General features: G+C 37.0%; 1 pseudogene; it reads right to left on the bottom strand.

Annotated features, from left to right (window-relative positions):
• Window positions 1-2307: 2307 nt before the first annotated feature.
• LOC124236475 (mitochondrial transcription rescue factor 1-like) lies at window positions 2308-4033 on the bottom strand (annotated as a pseudogene).
• Between the last annotated feature and the right edge of the window lie 13699 nt (window positions 4034-17732).

The following is a 17732-nucleotide window of genomic DNA, read 5'->3' on the forward strand; positions in this document are numbered from 1 at the left end:
ACAGTCAAGGCAAAATCTTCAGCTCCAGGACCTAATGGGGTTTCCCCTCTTCCGTTCATCAGTTCCGAGGCTCCAAGGATCTAATAGTGAATAAGTCACAGGCCTCGGTCCGGAGTAGTGGAAGGTAAAGTGGAGAACAGAGAAAAGAAAGCACATGGACAGTTGTGTTGAGCACGTGTGTTGAGCTGGAGTGGATGTAAAGACACAATTTTGAGGAGCACTGACAAAGGGCACCAGCTTTTATAGACGTTGATTTCCTTGGCCAGTGAAACAAGGCAGCAAATCTGTTTCACTCTGAAAGGCTAAGGCAGAATGCTGTGTTTCCAAAATCAAACATTACACCTTTATGTGTAAATACTGGACAGAAATTCAGTTTTTCTGGCTTCCATCACACCTTCCCATCAGGCAGGGTGATTGGAAATGATTAGAGATAGTAAAACATTGTACATGACTTCTGTCATTGTGTTTACCACTTCTAAAATTTTGTTTCCGAAAATTCCCCATGCAATTTAGATCAATTACCCTTATCATCAAAAAACAAATCTTTTTTTGTTTGTCCTTCTTTTTAATCTGAAAAGTCATGATAATAAAAATGAATTTCCTGAAGTTAGATTTCCCTTCTAGTTCCTATCTTCTTCTTTTACCATAAAACATGCCTCTTTTCTGCTCTCACCTTATTTCTTCTCACCTTTTTCCTGTGCACATGGGCTTTCTGACATCTGCAGCCTGATTCTTCTGTGCACTTCTCTGTCATACCCTAATTCCCTCTGACATACCATTACTTGCCACTCACGTTGTCTCAGAGAGACGTTATCTTTTTAACTAGCCTGTCTCTTATGGTTCCCACCTTCTCCATGTTCCTTCTCTGTTGCTGCATACCTATCCTCACTTATTATCTGCCTCTCTTACGTATTCCCAGGCTAATGTCTCAATCTGCAAGGCCAAATATGCTCACGCTCAAAAAGTCAGCAGTGCCAATGCACCACACCCAACTGCACAGCTACCTCACCAAGTAGGGACCTAGAAACACTCAATGAATCTCAACATTGATCCCGTCTCTAACATAAATGCGTACACACACACGCACACACGCATGAACACACCCCACCCAGTGCTGCTTATCTCGATTGTTGTCTCCAGGATCAACGTCTCTCACTTATTTCAGGAAGGAAAGGAACAATGCTGGGACCCCCGTTAGTTTGTGAGCCAAATATCCTTGGAGAGAAGTTGAGTGAATACAATGCCTATGTGATAATGGAATCAAGGGCTCAGGGGAAGTGGAACAGAAAGTGCCTATGCATATATTTTATATCACTATTTCTTTTAAAAAGTCAAGAGGGTACCATCAAACTTTATCTGGAATTATTCTTATTCAAGAGAGATTACAAGAAATTTTTTGCAGGCAAAAGTTCAAAGTGCAATCTATAATTTACAACAAATTAACACATATTTCCACACCTCAGGACAAATTTTAAAGTAATATAGTCATTGGTATTTTTGCGTTAGGGAATATGGTGCTTTTTATCATGTTTCCTTATAAATAAAATGTTTGGGAGAAAATACATATTTCACCATGTTCTACATGGGCCACAGAATTGGCTGTAAGAAAAAGCGAGGCAGGAGCTCGGTGCACCCCATTCAGCCGACTGACATGATGAAAGTGAAACCGCATGAGTCTAAAGGAAAAGAGAGTTGTCTAAACCCAAATTACATAAATTGAAACAAAAACTGATCTTTCTGGTTCATACTTGAAATATCTGAGCAGAAACTCTTTAAATTTTTCCTAATTTTCAAAAATTTTGAGTTAAGTATTATACCAAGGTGTATACTACACATCAAACACACGCTACCAACATCAAACTCGGATTACCAAAAGCATCTTATCTTGTTCAAAAATAGCTCAGAAGTATAATCAAACAGATTTTGTATCTTCAGGCCTGAAAATGCATTAGATCTCTTCATGTATATTTTCCAATATATGTAATTGGAATTCTTTGTCTTGCCTTTCATTGATACAAATGATAGTTTTTTCTAAGTAGGACTTTTGGTTGGCCCACGTGCTGAAGACATTACATGCAATATTTTATTAAAAATGTATTATATTGCACATATCTGGAATTAATAAAGCTGCATTGTTTTAAACTATTTTACATGTAGATGCTACAGTTATATTTCAATATCTCTGAATTATAGGGTTTTCCCTCTATAAAAAATTTCTTAAATTATGTTCTGACTTTTGAAAATTACATCGTCATTTCTAGGTACAAATACATTTTTCAAACACTTTCTTTTTCAGGATAATCCTTATCACTCTGTTCCTGCTTCTTTATCTTCTCCGGTGAGAAGATCCAGCGTAGCTCCCGTTTTTGCCCTTCTGCTTTTCTTCCATAGTTTTGCCGGTTCAGCCTGAGTTCGTCTCTGTAGAATGCATCTTCCGCTCTGCCTCTCACCTTGTAGCATTTGTGAAATCAGGTGCATTTCACACTTGCTATAGCCATCTAATATAGTGATTCCTTTTCTCCTTAAGAAGCTGTGATTGAATCCATGGTTCATCTTATATTACTGGGTCTTAGAATCAAGAAAATATGACACATGGGATTTGTAGGCAGTCGCTTGACTTTTTCGGGAATTGCTTTTCTCATTTTCTCCCAACGTCTAGGCCCGTCTTCAAGGTAGCATCCCACAGGAAAGGCTGCACTGCTGTTTCCACGTCTTCATATCTCCACCTGCGCTGGGTGGTACTGCGTCTCCTCTTCCTGCTCGCTCGTCTCCTTTCCATCACTCTTCATCAGAGTCCTCTTCATCTTCTCCCTCTTGCGGAATCCTTTTAGTGGATAATTTTAGAGCTTATAGTACTTTTGAGTCTTCTGGAAAATGGAAAAATATATTCTGGAGATATTAAAAGCCCTAGGAGGTTCAACAAGAAAATATTACAGCGTTTTATAATTTGATGCAATTAACATGATAGTAGAAAAATGTAAGTGTGGATTCCAGGCGGCACAGAGTGTGTGGGAAAGAAGTGTCCCTCAGAGCACTCCCCAGAGTCCGATCCAGAGTCTGGCTTTCTTAAAACCAGGCAGCCTGACACTAGCCAAATACAATGCATATAATAAGCTTGAGGACAGGGCCTCCTGCCCCTCCCCGCCTTCACCCCTGAGCACTGCTGACCTCGGGGCCACACCTGTCCCTCAGATACAATTTTGAAAGGTTCGGGTATATGCAAGGTAAGGAGTTGGAACTGAGAACTTTTAAAGATCTGGGGCTTTAAGAGGGCCCCAGGGTGATCATATATAGTGGTTTTCCCAGGACAGGTTCCAATTTACACCTATTATCCAAGCATAATTGTCCCTATTTTTAAAATTAATTGTATCTTCATCCACATAACAAGGGGATAGAAAAGCTGTGCTCACTGGTCCAGCAGAGCAGCACATGATCTTTTCTCTTCCTGGAGCTCAGGGAAGGAGACAGGATCCACCCAACGCCCCAATACTCTAAGTGTGCAGGTTTGGAGTGATACTGATGCTTCTCTGGGCCCCGTAATAGTAGCAAAACCCTACCACCTTCAGAGACACTTCTAGAACAGGGGGTGCCAGACACCTCCACAGAAGGGGAAAATTTTTGTTAAAGATGAGAACACACTAAAAATAATTGTCACAGGAGAGAATGATACAATGAAGGAGATTAAGCTGATGCAGAAAAAAGACAAAACAAAAAAAACTAGGAACTTGAGATAATTGAAGATTCTGCAGAGACTACGGCTCTGGGAATCACCTCCCTCCCCATTCTTTCTCCCTTCTCCTTTCTAATGACAGTCACACATGCATACATGCATGCACAAGCACACACACACAATGAGTTTTAGTTGGGAAAATAGCTCTGGCAATGTGTCTATGGTTTTGAATGGGTGTGTTTGTGTATCTTCCCTATGACTTCCTTGAAAGGAATGTACTTATTCTCCAGCACTTTCTTACCTCTTCCCATAAGCCAGAACAAAGACACGGTGCTGATGAGCCAGCAATGACCCTCCAGACATGCCAACAAGAATAACGTGGTAGTCAGTGGCAGAGAGCAAGAAGAAGAAAACAGCGTCATCTGTGACAACCTTGTGGATACAGCTGCCTACGCTCCCTGCCTGACCTATTATGTGAGAAGGAAATACAGCTTTATGTTATATGAAAAGCTGTAATTGTGAGTCTCTTTTTAAAAGCAGCTTAAACTATTTCTTACCCAACAGAAATAGCATAACATAAATACAGTGAAAATAAATGAGATAAAAGAAGGAACATAAGCCAGAACAAAAGAGTAAGACACCCCTCGAAACAGATAACAAATTTGAAGAGATCCAAATAAAATAGAAAAAAAATAACAACTTGAATAGAAATAAAAATAGAAACATTACAAGGTTACCTTGTATCCATATGAATATATGAAAGAGAATGCTAGGGTCAACATTGTCTGAATAGCAATTCCAGAAGGGGAAAGAATAGATAAGAGAAAAGAGGCAATACTTTAAAGGATAACGAGTGATATTTTTCCAGGATTGAAGAAAGTGAGAATCCTCAGATTGCAAAACCCACCTCAACCCAAGAAGTCTACTCATAGACCCTGTGATAAATTTGCGGAAGTCCTCAGGAAAGGAGAAATTAATATAGGCAACTAGAATGATAGCTGACTTCAAAACAGTAATTGCAAATGCAAGAAGTTAATGAAATGACATTTCAAATAACCAAGGAAAATAATTGCCAACTTAGAATTCTACACCATCTTAAATTATCTATTAGGATTGAAGATAAAATAGGGTTGTTTTCAAATAAGAAAGAATGACAGATTTTATGTTTAATTGTCCTGAAAATTATTTTTAAAATGTATCTTAAGTAAATAGACAATTGAACTCTAGAAGACGAAATGCAAAGCAAGAAGCAACATAAAGGAAAATAAATATAATTAACTAGTAGGTACACAGTCATATACGGACTAATTTAAACAATTAAGAAAGTGGAGCATAGACAGTGGAAAGAATGATTGGTTAAATGTTTAAGAGACTCTAAGGTTCTTACATTTGGAAGAGAATAGATACATTGATAACTTTTAAACTTTATGAATTCAGTTAGAATAATTGAGTATACCCATTGTCTCCAATTTCCCCCTTCTCATACTTTCTTACATTCGTTAAAATCATTCAGTCAACTTCACCATTCTCTGAAACTTCTCTCATCCAAGACAATGACCTCCGCATTTCTTAATCAAATACACAATTCCCAGTCCACATCTTACTTTATGAATTGGGAACACTTGACAGAGTTAGTCACTCTCTCCTAAATGTCTCCTTTCTCATCTACTAAGACTCCATACTCATTTATTTTTCATTCTACCTGCTATACATCCTGAGTTTTCTTTGTATATGCCCCCTCATCTCTCCAACGTCTAAATAGTGCACGGCCCCAGGGTTCAATTTTTGGATCTCTACTCTTTCCTATCTACACTAATCCCCTTGGTAATATTATCAAGTATGATGACTCTTAATAATAGTCTATATACTGATGTTTCTAAAAATATGTATTTCTAGCCTGGATTCCTCTCCTCAATCTCAGAAACATATAGCCATGTATTTACTTGACATGCCCATTTCAGTATTTAATCGACATCTCAAACTTAGCATTCTTTCCTATATCAGTTAATGACAATTTTATTTTTACAGTTGCTCAGACCATAATTCTTAAAACCCGGATTATCTTTTCTCTTTTTCTCACAACCTGCTCTCAATCTCTTGGCCTTGTCTCTGCTTTACCATCAAAGTGTATCCACAATCCGATCATTTCTTAGATCTGCGCTGCTCCGGCCCTGGACCAATGGCAGATACACACACACCACTGACACGTCATATCACTATTTTCTGCCTTGTTTTTCTCTCCTTAGCACCTATCCCTCTCGTAGTAAATGATCTTTGCATTTTTTTTCTAAGAAATGGTCTGTTTTGTACTGATATTTGTTTCTGCTTTATTTACTACTGCATACTCAGCACCTATAAAGGTGCCACCAAATGCTAAGAGCTCAATAAATATTTCTGGATAATGTTATAGAATGATTGATGCATGGAGGTTAAAAGGTAAGTATTGAAAGTAGAAATACAATGCGTAATTTCAAACCAATATAGAAAAAAATCCCTGCTGAAAATGAGAGGAATTTAATAGATTGAATATAAAAAATGCAAACCAGGAGCTGGTCCTGTGGCCAAGTGGTTAAGTCCGTGCACTCTGCTGCAGGCGGCCTGGTGTTTCATTGGTTCAATCCTGGGCGCAGACATGGCACTGCTCATCAAACCATGCTGAGGCAGCATCCCACATGCCACAACTAGAAGGACCCACAACAAAGAATATACAAGTATGTACTAGGGGGCTTTGGGGAGAAACAGGAAAAAAAATCTTTAAAAAAAATGCAAACCAAAAATATGGACTAAAATCCAGATAACTTTAGTTTTTCTTGTAAAAAATGTAAAAATTGCAACACAGAAGAGTTAAAATTAATAAAGTGGAAAATATTTATCAAGCAAATACAACTTAAAGAGGGATGTTGTATCATTATTGACAATAGATTCAATTAATTTTAATGGCAAGAAGCACTACAAGATATTTAAAAGATTATTAAATAATGAGAAATTAAAAATTCAAAATGTTACAATACTTAACGACCTAAACTTTAGAGCTAAAACCATAAAACTCAGAAGAAAATATAGGAGGAAAGCTCTACGACATTGGATTTGGCAATGATTACTGGATATGACACCAATAGCAGAGGTAACAAAAGAAAAAAATAGATAAATTGGACTTCATCAAAATTGAAAACTTTTGTGCATCAAAGGATACTATCAACAGAGTAAAAAAGCAGCTCACGGAATAGGAGACAATACTTGCAAATCATATATCTAATAAGGAACTCATCTCCAGAAAAGTAAAGAACTCCTAGCACACAAGAACAAAAAAGAACAACACAATTAAAAAATGCGCAAAGGATACAAACAGCCATTTCTCCACAGAGGTATACAAATAGCCAATAAGCACAAGAAAAGATGGCCAACATCACTAATCATTAAAGAAATGCAAATCAAAACCACACTGAGATACTACTTTATACCCCTTATGATGGCTATTATCAAAACCCAGAAAATAGCAAGTGCTGACAAGGATGTGGAGAAATTGGAACCCTTATGCATTGCTAGTAGGAATGTATAATAGTGCAGTTACCATGGAAAACAATACAGTGGTTTCTCAAAAAATTAAACATATTATCATATGACCCAGAAATTCCATTCTAGTTATATGTAAACAGCCATTGGATTTGGTGAAATGAAGAAATTTGGGATTCTGACAATAGCATGTTCAGTAATATTTTCATGGCATTGGATTTAAACATGTAAATTTATCTTTAAATTCCTGAATTTGTGCAATTCTTGGCTACCTCAGATGTTTTCATTCAATAGATAGTTTATCCAATTCCTTGGGTCCCCGATAATTTCTACACAATGCAGTGTACTTAGTTGGAGCTCAAAATTAGCTATAGAAGTGATACTCACCAGAAGAGAAAAATCAGTTTTAAAATTCATAAAAATATACTAATACAAAAGTTCTGAAATGATATGCCTCTGAAATGGAGCCTGACATTGAGTAGTCCATGTTTTTACTCACAAATCAAGTAGTCACTTTTCTCATTTTAAAATCCTGTAGGGGATTCTGGGGCAATTCTACTTTCTGCGTTTGTTCCATTGAACTGTCAGGTTATGTGACCACGCTACAGTTTTGTTTATTTCAGCTCCACAGCATAGCTCCAGCATGCTTTGTTATCTTGGTTATTCTATCACTCTTCTTTTTCAGATTTTTGTTCTAGCTATACTTGCTTGCTTATTTTTCCATAGAAATTTATCTAGTTGTAAAGATATCCTATAGTTAATTATCTTGATATTATGTTTATTTATTAGTATTAGTTAAGTGGAAATTGGTATCTTTTCAATGTTTATTTGTCCAGAACAAGGTACACTTTCCCATTTACTCACATCTTCTTATAGATTTAGGAACATATAGCTATCTTTATATAGAATTCACTTAGTTCTTGTTAATATGAAGATGCTTTATTTTGGGGTTCCTGTTGTAAAGGGAATCTTTCTTTTAAAATATATGCCTTTTTTATATATGCAAAATTTATTGTTTTAACTAGCTAGTTTTATAAACAACCACATTACTGTTTTTTCCTATAAGTGTTTTTGTGAGAATTGGGTAGCCTTGTGGAAGAGTAAATGTGGTTGGACCCATAGCTCTCATCTTATATTGGAATATACACCATATCAATCAAATATAAATGTGAAAACTAAAACCAGGAACGCACTAAGAAAATCTGTAAGAAAATTATTTTTTAATTCTTTTAAATATTATGATGTGCAAAGTCTTTATAACTAATGAAATCCCAGAAGACATAAAAATTAATATCTTAAACTACATCAACACACATTCTGAAAAGCAAAAGCTATTGCAAGTAAATATGAATGACTATAGGAGAATAGATTTTGAAGTTTATATCACAGAAAAAAGGCCAGTTTTCTCAATCCATAAAGCATTTCTTCAAGTAAATAAAGATTAAAAAATATAAGCACCAAAGATGACCACATCAAAGAATATTAATAAAGAATTCACAGAAAATATTATAAATATGATAAGACACTCAATATCACTTTAATTTAAGAAAATGCATATCAAAATTTCATTGAAATATCATGTTTTAACTTATCAGATTGGCAGGGATCAAGAAGTTTGATAACACTCCTCTTTGTTGAGTTTGTGGGAGAAAAGTCACTCTCAAATGTCATTGGTGGGAGTATAAATTAGTATTATTTCTTTGTAGGACATTTTGGAAAATCAACTCAAATTATAACTGTGCATTTCTTTAATCAGAGCTTCTACTTCTTGGAATTTTTATGCAGTCACCTGCCACACAATGACATTTCAGTTGACAGTCCACATATCTGACGGCGCTCCTGTAAGGTTAGTGCCATCTAGCCTAAGTGTGTAGTAGGCTATACCATCTCGGCTTGTGTAAGTGGACTCTATAATACTTTTTTTTGTTGTTGGCACAACAACAAAATCACCTAGCAATGCATGTCTCAGAACATATCCTCATTGTTAAGCAACACAAGACTATATTCTCTATTCATTATAACATTGTTTATAACACCTGAAGATTGAAAACAGCATAAACGTGTCCCAATAGGGGTTTAGTTAAAGAACTTAGAGACCAAAAGTATAACATAATGTTATGCAACATGAGAAAGAGTTTTATATATTTGTTGGACATTATCCCCAATATGTATCTTTATATATTGCAGAAGACAGTGTACGCTATGCCACCACATCTGCAAAAAGAGGGGAAATGATATCTTTGAAGTCAGATTTATTTGTGTCGTCTTTACCTGTTAGATCTTTGAAAGCACAAGTATGAAGATTTCCTACTTAACCATAAGTTGCTTATTTTGAAGAGGCTTACGTAGTTCAGTGTGGCTCCTTCCCTCATTGCAGTGTTTCATTCTCTTTCCAGTTCAAGTCTCTCCAAATACCGTGACAATCAGACTATTATGAGGAAACAGTCAGTTGATCACTACAAACTGGGCCCTTGTTTCAAAGATATTTGTCCTGGTATGTCTCTAGATTTCTTATCGTGAAGAATGTTTAGATTCTGTGATATTTAGAATGACGATTTGATGTTTACATCCTTCACCCCTGCCAAACTTCAGATAAAACCCTGAAATCTTATCATTCTTAAATATCAGCTGCAAGAAAGATCAAAAGTATTCATATAACGTACAATTGTGAAGGTCTGCACTCCATGGCTGAGTGTAGGACATTACTTAATTTGGTAAAATAAGAAGACCTTTAACCAGGGCATATTTACCTCTAGACAACTGCTACTTAAGGGGGAGTGCAAGACAGATTACAGTTTTTGCTCAATATACCCTTAACACATTCTTCCTTATGAGTTTTCACGGAATTTGACTTAAACAAATACACAATAAGAAATATTTATTGTCCTCTGCCTTTCCTCCCCCCTTGCTTGAAATGATAATGATGATGGTAGATCCATTCCTTTCATTATGAATAGCCAAGTATTTCCCTTCACAAAGTGGAAAGGTGATCATCTCTCATCGGGACTTTGTTGAGCAACTAAACTGATGGGATAGGTATAATAATGCCAGGATGTGGAAATATGGCAGAAATAGCAAAACTGATAGAGAGCAGTGGGGGCAGCCTCTGCTTTCCCTTTTTGAGCCGAAAGGACGAGAGGGTTTCCTCCAGGTTGCACAAACTCCAAAGAAGGGGGTTGAACTTCTGCCATCTTGCTTGCATGCCCAGCCCTGAGCATGTTATATCAAATAAACAAATGGCCCAAAGTAGCAAGAGGATATGATATAGACTCTCACTGTTGTGATGAGGGCTATGAAAGGGACATGTTGCGTCAAGATGATTCAATCAAATGGAATTGTGGAGACATATCCCTGGTCACCCAAAAATCACCTAATGTGCCGCAAAGAAGTGTAAAATCAAGTGACATCTGAATTCTAAAGAGGGGGGTCATGGAGCAAACCCGATCTCTGAGATTTATACACAATTTCCTGCATTTGGAGAAGCCTTTAAGTCACTTTCAATGTAATGTGGAATTTTTGATATTGAGATTATAAACTAGATGGTTAGTGATATTTTAGTAAGTGCTGGTCTATAAAAATTTCTGAATGAGAATGACCAGGGCAAAATTATGATCTCTCTTCTAGGGTATAGACAGACTAGTGGGATTCGGGTTCAAGAAGAAAGAGTTTAGGCAGTTTTGAAACTGTGTGGTAACTATTTAGTACAGCTGATATAATTACATTTCGTAAAATTAGATATTTGTTATTTTTGCTGTTTTTTGTTAAGGATTTCTGTGGCTATGGGGGGTAATTAGTAAGTAACCTTGGCAAGTCTCATGCTCTCTAAACAGTGTTGCTGCTCTGAAAGAGAATGCTTAGAGCTACAATCGCAACTCTTCTGTGTGGGTGCAGGTGCTGTCCCAGAGCGTGCTCTGAAGAAGATATTGATCTGACCATAAATTTTGTCTATGGACATCAACATGGAATGTTGAGTGTCTTCTTTTCACAAAAGACTTTCACCAAAATCAATTTCACATAGTCCAAAACAGCAGTCTGCTTGTAAATAGCAGATTTTTAAAATAATTTACATCAATAATTGATCGAATACAGTGGAAATGGTAGAAGATTGGGAGGGGAGCAAGTTTTTTGGAAAAGATCTTTAAGTACATGTGTAGTGTAATTGAAGTTATTACAATCTGCCTTTATATGCCATTTAAAAAATCAAGAATAAAGGAAATGGGAAAGGAAAAAGATTATTAAGAGAAACGAGAAGTTGTATTCAGTGAAAATCACTCAAGGGGCAATAATTAATGTTTTCCACATTTATATAGGCATGATTCTTCAGCAAGATTTAATTATCAGGCTATCAAGTCTAACCATGCTATCAAGTACTGTCTGACTTTATTTAAATTGATAAAATGAACACTAATAACTGCACTGCCAAATGAAAACAAACAAATGTAATTTCAAAACAAGAAATCTATTTTAACTTGTGCTAGATGGAAGATAGAAGGAACGTGATCTCAATGGAGCATCACCAGGAGAAAACATCTGAACTAACAAGTATAATGTCTTGGTTTAGAGACAGATCCACTAGCGCCTAGTGTCCTGTGGACATTTCAATATAGACATTTGGGTTCTCATGATCTATTTTATTTATTTTTTATTTTATTTTATTTAATTTTTTGTGCAAGATTAGCCCTGAGCTAACTGCTGCCAATCCTCCTCTTTTTGCTTGAGGAAGACTGGCCCTGAGCCAACATCCATGCCCATCTTCTTCCACTTTATATATGAGACGCCTACCACAGCATGGCTTGCCAAGCAGTGCCATGTCCACACCCAGGATCCAAACTGGCGAATGCCGGGCCTCTGAGAAGCGGAACGTGCGAACTTAACTGCTGCACCACCAGGATTGTCATGTGCTAGCTAAGAAGGTAACAAATGAGAGTCCAGAGGCAAAGAAAAAAATTAGTTGCTTTGAAGGAATCAAATTTACTGAAAATAAAGCCAGTTCAGACTGAACCAGGTATTATGTAAGGCATCAAAGATTCTTTTGATTCGTTGATTTATTTATTTTTCCCTCATTTTGAAATAATTCGGTGACTGGAAAATTTATTTTTAGCGAGATGGGGAAAATGCCAGAAAATGTAGGGCCATTTGTACTAATTTAGCAAATCATTGCCAATGATTAAGTTTCAGTGGCAACCGTAAGAACAAGCTTAACACAATTAAAATATTTTTTATTTTTACTTATTTATCCTGAGGTGTCAAACTATAACAACCATATTTATTTTTGAAACAAAGAAACTTAAGAAGAAAGAGTCTTAGTGACTCAGACCTAATTGTGAATTATCAACTTGGTTAATGCTAAATTCTAACCACTATTTGAATTATGTGGTGACCTCTCGTGAGTAGAGCAACACAATGGCAAAGATGTATTTGCTCATTTTTATTGAAATATTGGAAATAATTGTATGGTCTGTTCTCCCATTTTAAAATGTACCATTATTTTAATTCTTAACCTTTCTTTGAAGACCTATTACCACACATAAGCCATATCCATCAGCCTTAATTATGTGGGTCGTAAATTCTCTGACAGAGAACTAAGAGAATGTAACGAACCCTGCTGACGATGTCCGTAATCTCACACTTTCACAGTGTCACACAGGATAAGGAAAATCCTGAAAGTGTGGGATAGAAATTAAATGCATAAATCAGCCCAAAGTTATTTTCAAAGCTGCTTATAAAAGAAAATAAATTTAGCCGATATCACTGATGAACATAGATACAAAAATCCTCAACAAAATTTTGGCAAACCGAATACAGCAACACATCAAAAAGATTATACACCATGATCAAGTGGGATTTATACCAGGGACACAGGGATGGTTCAACATCCGCAAGTCAATCAACGTGATACACTACATCAACAAAATGAAAAACAAAAATCACATGATCATCTCAATAGATGCAGAGAAAGCATTCAACAAGATCCAACACCCATTTATGATAAAAACCCTCAATAAAATGGGTATAGAAGGAAAGTACCTCAACATAATAAAGGCCATATATGACAGACCCACAGCCAACATCATACTCAATGGACAAAAACTGAAAGCCATCCCTCTGAGGACAGGAACAAGACAAGGGTTCCCACTTTCACCACTCCTATTCAACATAGTACTGGAGGTGCTGGCCAGAGCAATTCGGCAGGAAAAAGAAATAATAGGAATCCAAATAGGTAACGAAGAAGCAAAACTCTCGCTGTTTGCAGATGACATGATCTTATATATAAAAAACCCCAAAGAATCCATAGAAAAACTATTAGAAATAATCAACAACTACAGCAAAGTAGCAGGGTATAAAATTAACGTGCATAAATCAGTAGCATTTCTATACACTAACAATAAACTAACAGAAAAAGAACTCAAGAACTCTATCCCATTCACCATCGCAACGAAAAGAATAAAATACCTTGGGATAAACTTAACCAAGGAAGTGAAGGATCTATACAATGAAAACTACAAGACTTTCTTGAAAGAAATTGAGGATGACATAAAGAGATGGAAAGACATTCCATGCACATGGATTGGAAGAATAAACATAGTTAAAATGTCCATACTACCTAAAGCAATCTACAGATTCAATGCTATCCCAATCAGAATCCCAAGAACATTCTTCACGGAAATTGAACAAACAATCCTAAAATTCATATGGGGCAACAAAAGACCGCGAATTGCTAAAGCAATCCTGAGCAAGAAAAACAAAGCCAGCGGAATCACAATCCCCAATTTCAAAACATACTACAAAGCTACAGTGATCAAAACAGCATGGTACTGGTACAAAAACAGGTCCACAGATCAATGGAACAGAATTGAAAGCCCAGAGATAAAACCACACATCTATGGACAGCTAATCTTCGACAAAGGAGCAGAGGGCCTACAATGGAGAAAAGAAAGTCTCTTCAACAAATGGTGCTGGGAAAACTGGACAGCCACATGCAAAAGATTGAAAATTGACCATTCTTTTTCACCACACACCAAAATAAACTCAAAATGGATCAAAGACCTAAAGATTAGGCCTGAGACAATAAGTCTTTTGGAAGAGAATATAGGCAGTACACTCTTTGACATCAGTTTCAAAAGAATCTTTTCGGACATTATAACTCCTCAGTTGAGGGAAACAATAGAAAGAATAAACAAATGGGACTTCATCAGACTAAAGAGCTTCTTCAAGGCAAGGGAAAACAGGATTGAAACAAAAAAACAGCTCACTAATTGGGAAAAAATATTTACAAGCCACTTATCCGACAAAGGGTTAATCTCCATAATGTACAAAGAACTCACACTGCTTAACAACAAAAAAACAAACAACCCGATCAAAAAATGGGCAGAGGACATGAACAGACATTTCTCAAAAGAAGATATGAATATGGCCAATAGACACATGAAAAGATGTTCATCATTGCTAATCATCAGGGAAATGCAAATCAAAACTACACTAAGATATCACCTTACACCCGTTAGATTGGCAAAAACATCCAAAACCAAGAGTGGCAAATGTTGGAGAGGTTGTGGAGAAAAAGGAACCCTCATACACTGTTGATGGGAATGCAAACTGGTACAGCCACTATGGAAAACAGTATGGAGATTTCTCAAAAAGTTAAAAATAGAAATACCCTATGACCCAGCCATCCCATTACTGGGTATCTATCCTAAGAACCTGAAATCAGAAATCTCAAGAGTCCGTTGCACCCCTATGTTCATCGCAGCATTATTTACAATAGCCAAGACTTGGAACCAACCTACATGCCCAGAAACTGATGATTGGATAAAGAAGATGTGGTATATATACACAATGGAATACTACTCAGCCATAAAAAAGACAAAATTGGCCCATTCACAGCAACGTGGATGGACCTCGAGGGTATTATGTTAAGCGAAATAAGCCAGTCAGAGAAAGACGAACTCTATATGACTCCACTCATAGGTAGAAGTTAGTATATTGATAAGGAGATCTGATCGGTGGTTACCAGGGAAAAGGGGGGGCGGGGGGAGGGCACAAAGGGGGAAGTGGTGTACCCACAACATGACTAACAAAAATGTACAACTGAAATCTCACAAGGTTGTAATCTATCATAACATTAATAAAAAAAGAAAATAAATTTAATGATTATAATTACAGATATTGAAGAGCTTCAGGTTCTTTGATTTTTGGGTCTGGGCATAGTGGAAAGTTCTCTATTGCCAAAATTATCATAAAGGAGAAAATAACATCCATGTTATAAATGGAATGAAATGTGCTTCCACACTGGGTAGAATGGCTTTACATACCTCAGCAATATTTTTAATATCTTCTTTGGGTTTTTTTTCCTGAGGTTAAAAATAGTTATTATGTTATGTGTTTTCTGTTATTTGAACAGTGCACTAATGTCTTTATTTCTCTTCAACAAACAATGTATCATATCTTAGCAATTGTTGGGAAAATATTCATTGCTTTTAACAGTCCCTTATGTGACCTATTTTACAGACCTTTTCAACATTTAATGATCCCAGGAGACTCCTGAGTTTGTCAATGTTACGGTCGATGTTAATAATTTCTACTTTCCCTACATGAGAAAAGCATTGGAGAAAAGCATTGGAAATAAGGAAAAGTAAGAATAAAGGTGCTATAAGTTTGAAGAAAGTTCAGAAATTTAAAGTAAGAAAGCATTGTGTGTGGGGGGGGTGATAAAATAAGGGAAAACAAAAAAGAGAATGATTAATTTATGGTTTTGAGTTTTCAATATTAAGAAGCATAACAATTATTTAGGTCAGACAAACATTATTAGACCTTAAACTCCCAGAGTGATGTTTTCTATGACTGTATTAGCTCTTGAATTTGTTCTTTATACTGCAAATATTGATTAAATATTTTTACTGTATTGGGGGGTCCCGTGATAGGTGTCAGAGGCGTCTCCATCTTTAAAGAACTGTAAGTTTATTATAAGTAACCAGGTAATTTAATCAAAAAGTGGTACAACACAATTTCCTAAGTATTGCTTGGATATCCATGTGGGGTTCTGTAGAAGGAAGAGCAAAGGAGAGATGTGCCATGCTACTTGGAGTTAGGCCATGATGAACTTCAGTGAATAGGAGTTGAGGACTTAGACTAAGATCCCCAGAAAACAAAGACAGAAGGGCAAACGCTTATTGGTAAACCATTTTTAGGGAGCAAAGTCCCTGGGAAGGAGCTAAGGGAGAGTGAAGCAAGGCAGGAGAATGAGGAAAAGCTGACCACGCCTTCCCGACAAGCCATTTTCTCTCTCTCCCAGGACATCTTCACAAAGGCCGTATGAAAGGTCAGTGGAACAGGGGGAGAAGAAAGGAAGACGTATTTTTCTACTGCTCTTAGCTCCCAATGGTCAAAATTTGCCACCGTGAGTAATAACTCTGAATCATTTCCAGATGCGCATACTGAGCACCTGTTGGGTCTTGCTACTTTTCATGTTAGAGCAGTAGGAGGGATGCACCAGATCTGGAGGCAAGAGGTGGCAGGAGCATTTGTGTGAGGTGTGGCTCTGTAGGGTGTGCATAAAAAGCAAGGAGAGGGATCAGGAGCAGTGGCCTCAGAGACTCCTCAGCTGGTAGCAGAAGCAGCAATAACTCACATGACCTTGGGAATCACACCAGCCTATGCTAGGGCAGATCTAAGCAGACAAGAATGTGAGTGTGCAGATCTGGAATAATGCGTAAACTGAATCTTGTGCATGCTGCTTGAAGTTGGTCTTGAAGAATAAGTAGATGTTCACCAAACTGACATGGGAAAATGCAACCAGAGGGAACGTCATAAGAAAACACATGGTCTACATGACTATATTACTCTTGAATCCATCCAGGTCTCTCCATTGATACAGCCACAATGCTGCCCCAGCTCTTTAAACTAATAGCCTCTTAATTAAGAGCCTTTTAAAAATCACCATTTAATTAATCTGTCCATAATCGAGCTTTCCCCTTCCGTTTCTTAAATCCAATTTTCATCATCCAATGCAAATCTGATTGTAGTATTTCAAATCTTGAAAACTTCAAGAAATTTCCATTCACCTAGGATAAAATTCCCAATCCTCAACATAGCCTACTATGATTTTCCAGCACCAACCTATGTATTCTCTTTTCCGCTAGCTTAATGGCTTACTCTTTGCCTCATGTGCCAAGATCTTTCCCATTCCTGTGTCCTCCATGCCGAGCAGAGTGTCTGATACCTACCTACGCAAATAGCCAGACTACAATATTGCCCCTTAGAAGCTCCATTGAGCAGGAGAGGCAGACTTATGGATGTATCAAAGATTGGAATAGAATCTACATAACATCCCCTGGAAGGTGGTTGTTTGTTTTGTTTTGAGGAGGAAAAGGGCCTTAGAGAACCTTCAGAGCGTTAGCTCCCAAATGTAAAAGAGGAATGGACATCTAGTTGTTGGCTGCAGTGCATTCTAGAAGAAAAATACAATGGCAATGCTTGACACTGTGAAACCCTATGGCATGATCAGAGGACAGGGAGTGGTCCTGGTCACTGGCCCATGGGGTGTCGGGGG

The sequence above is a fragment of the Equus quagga genome, chromosome 2 (genome assembly GCF_021613505.1).
Source record: "Equus quagga isolate Etosha38 chromosome 2, UCLA_HA_Equagga_1.0, whole genome shotgun sequence".
NCBI lineage: Eukaryota > Metazoa > Chordata > Mammalia > Perissodactyla > Equidae > Equus > Equus quagga.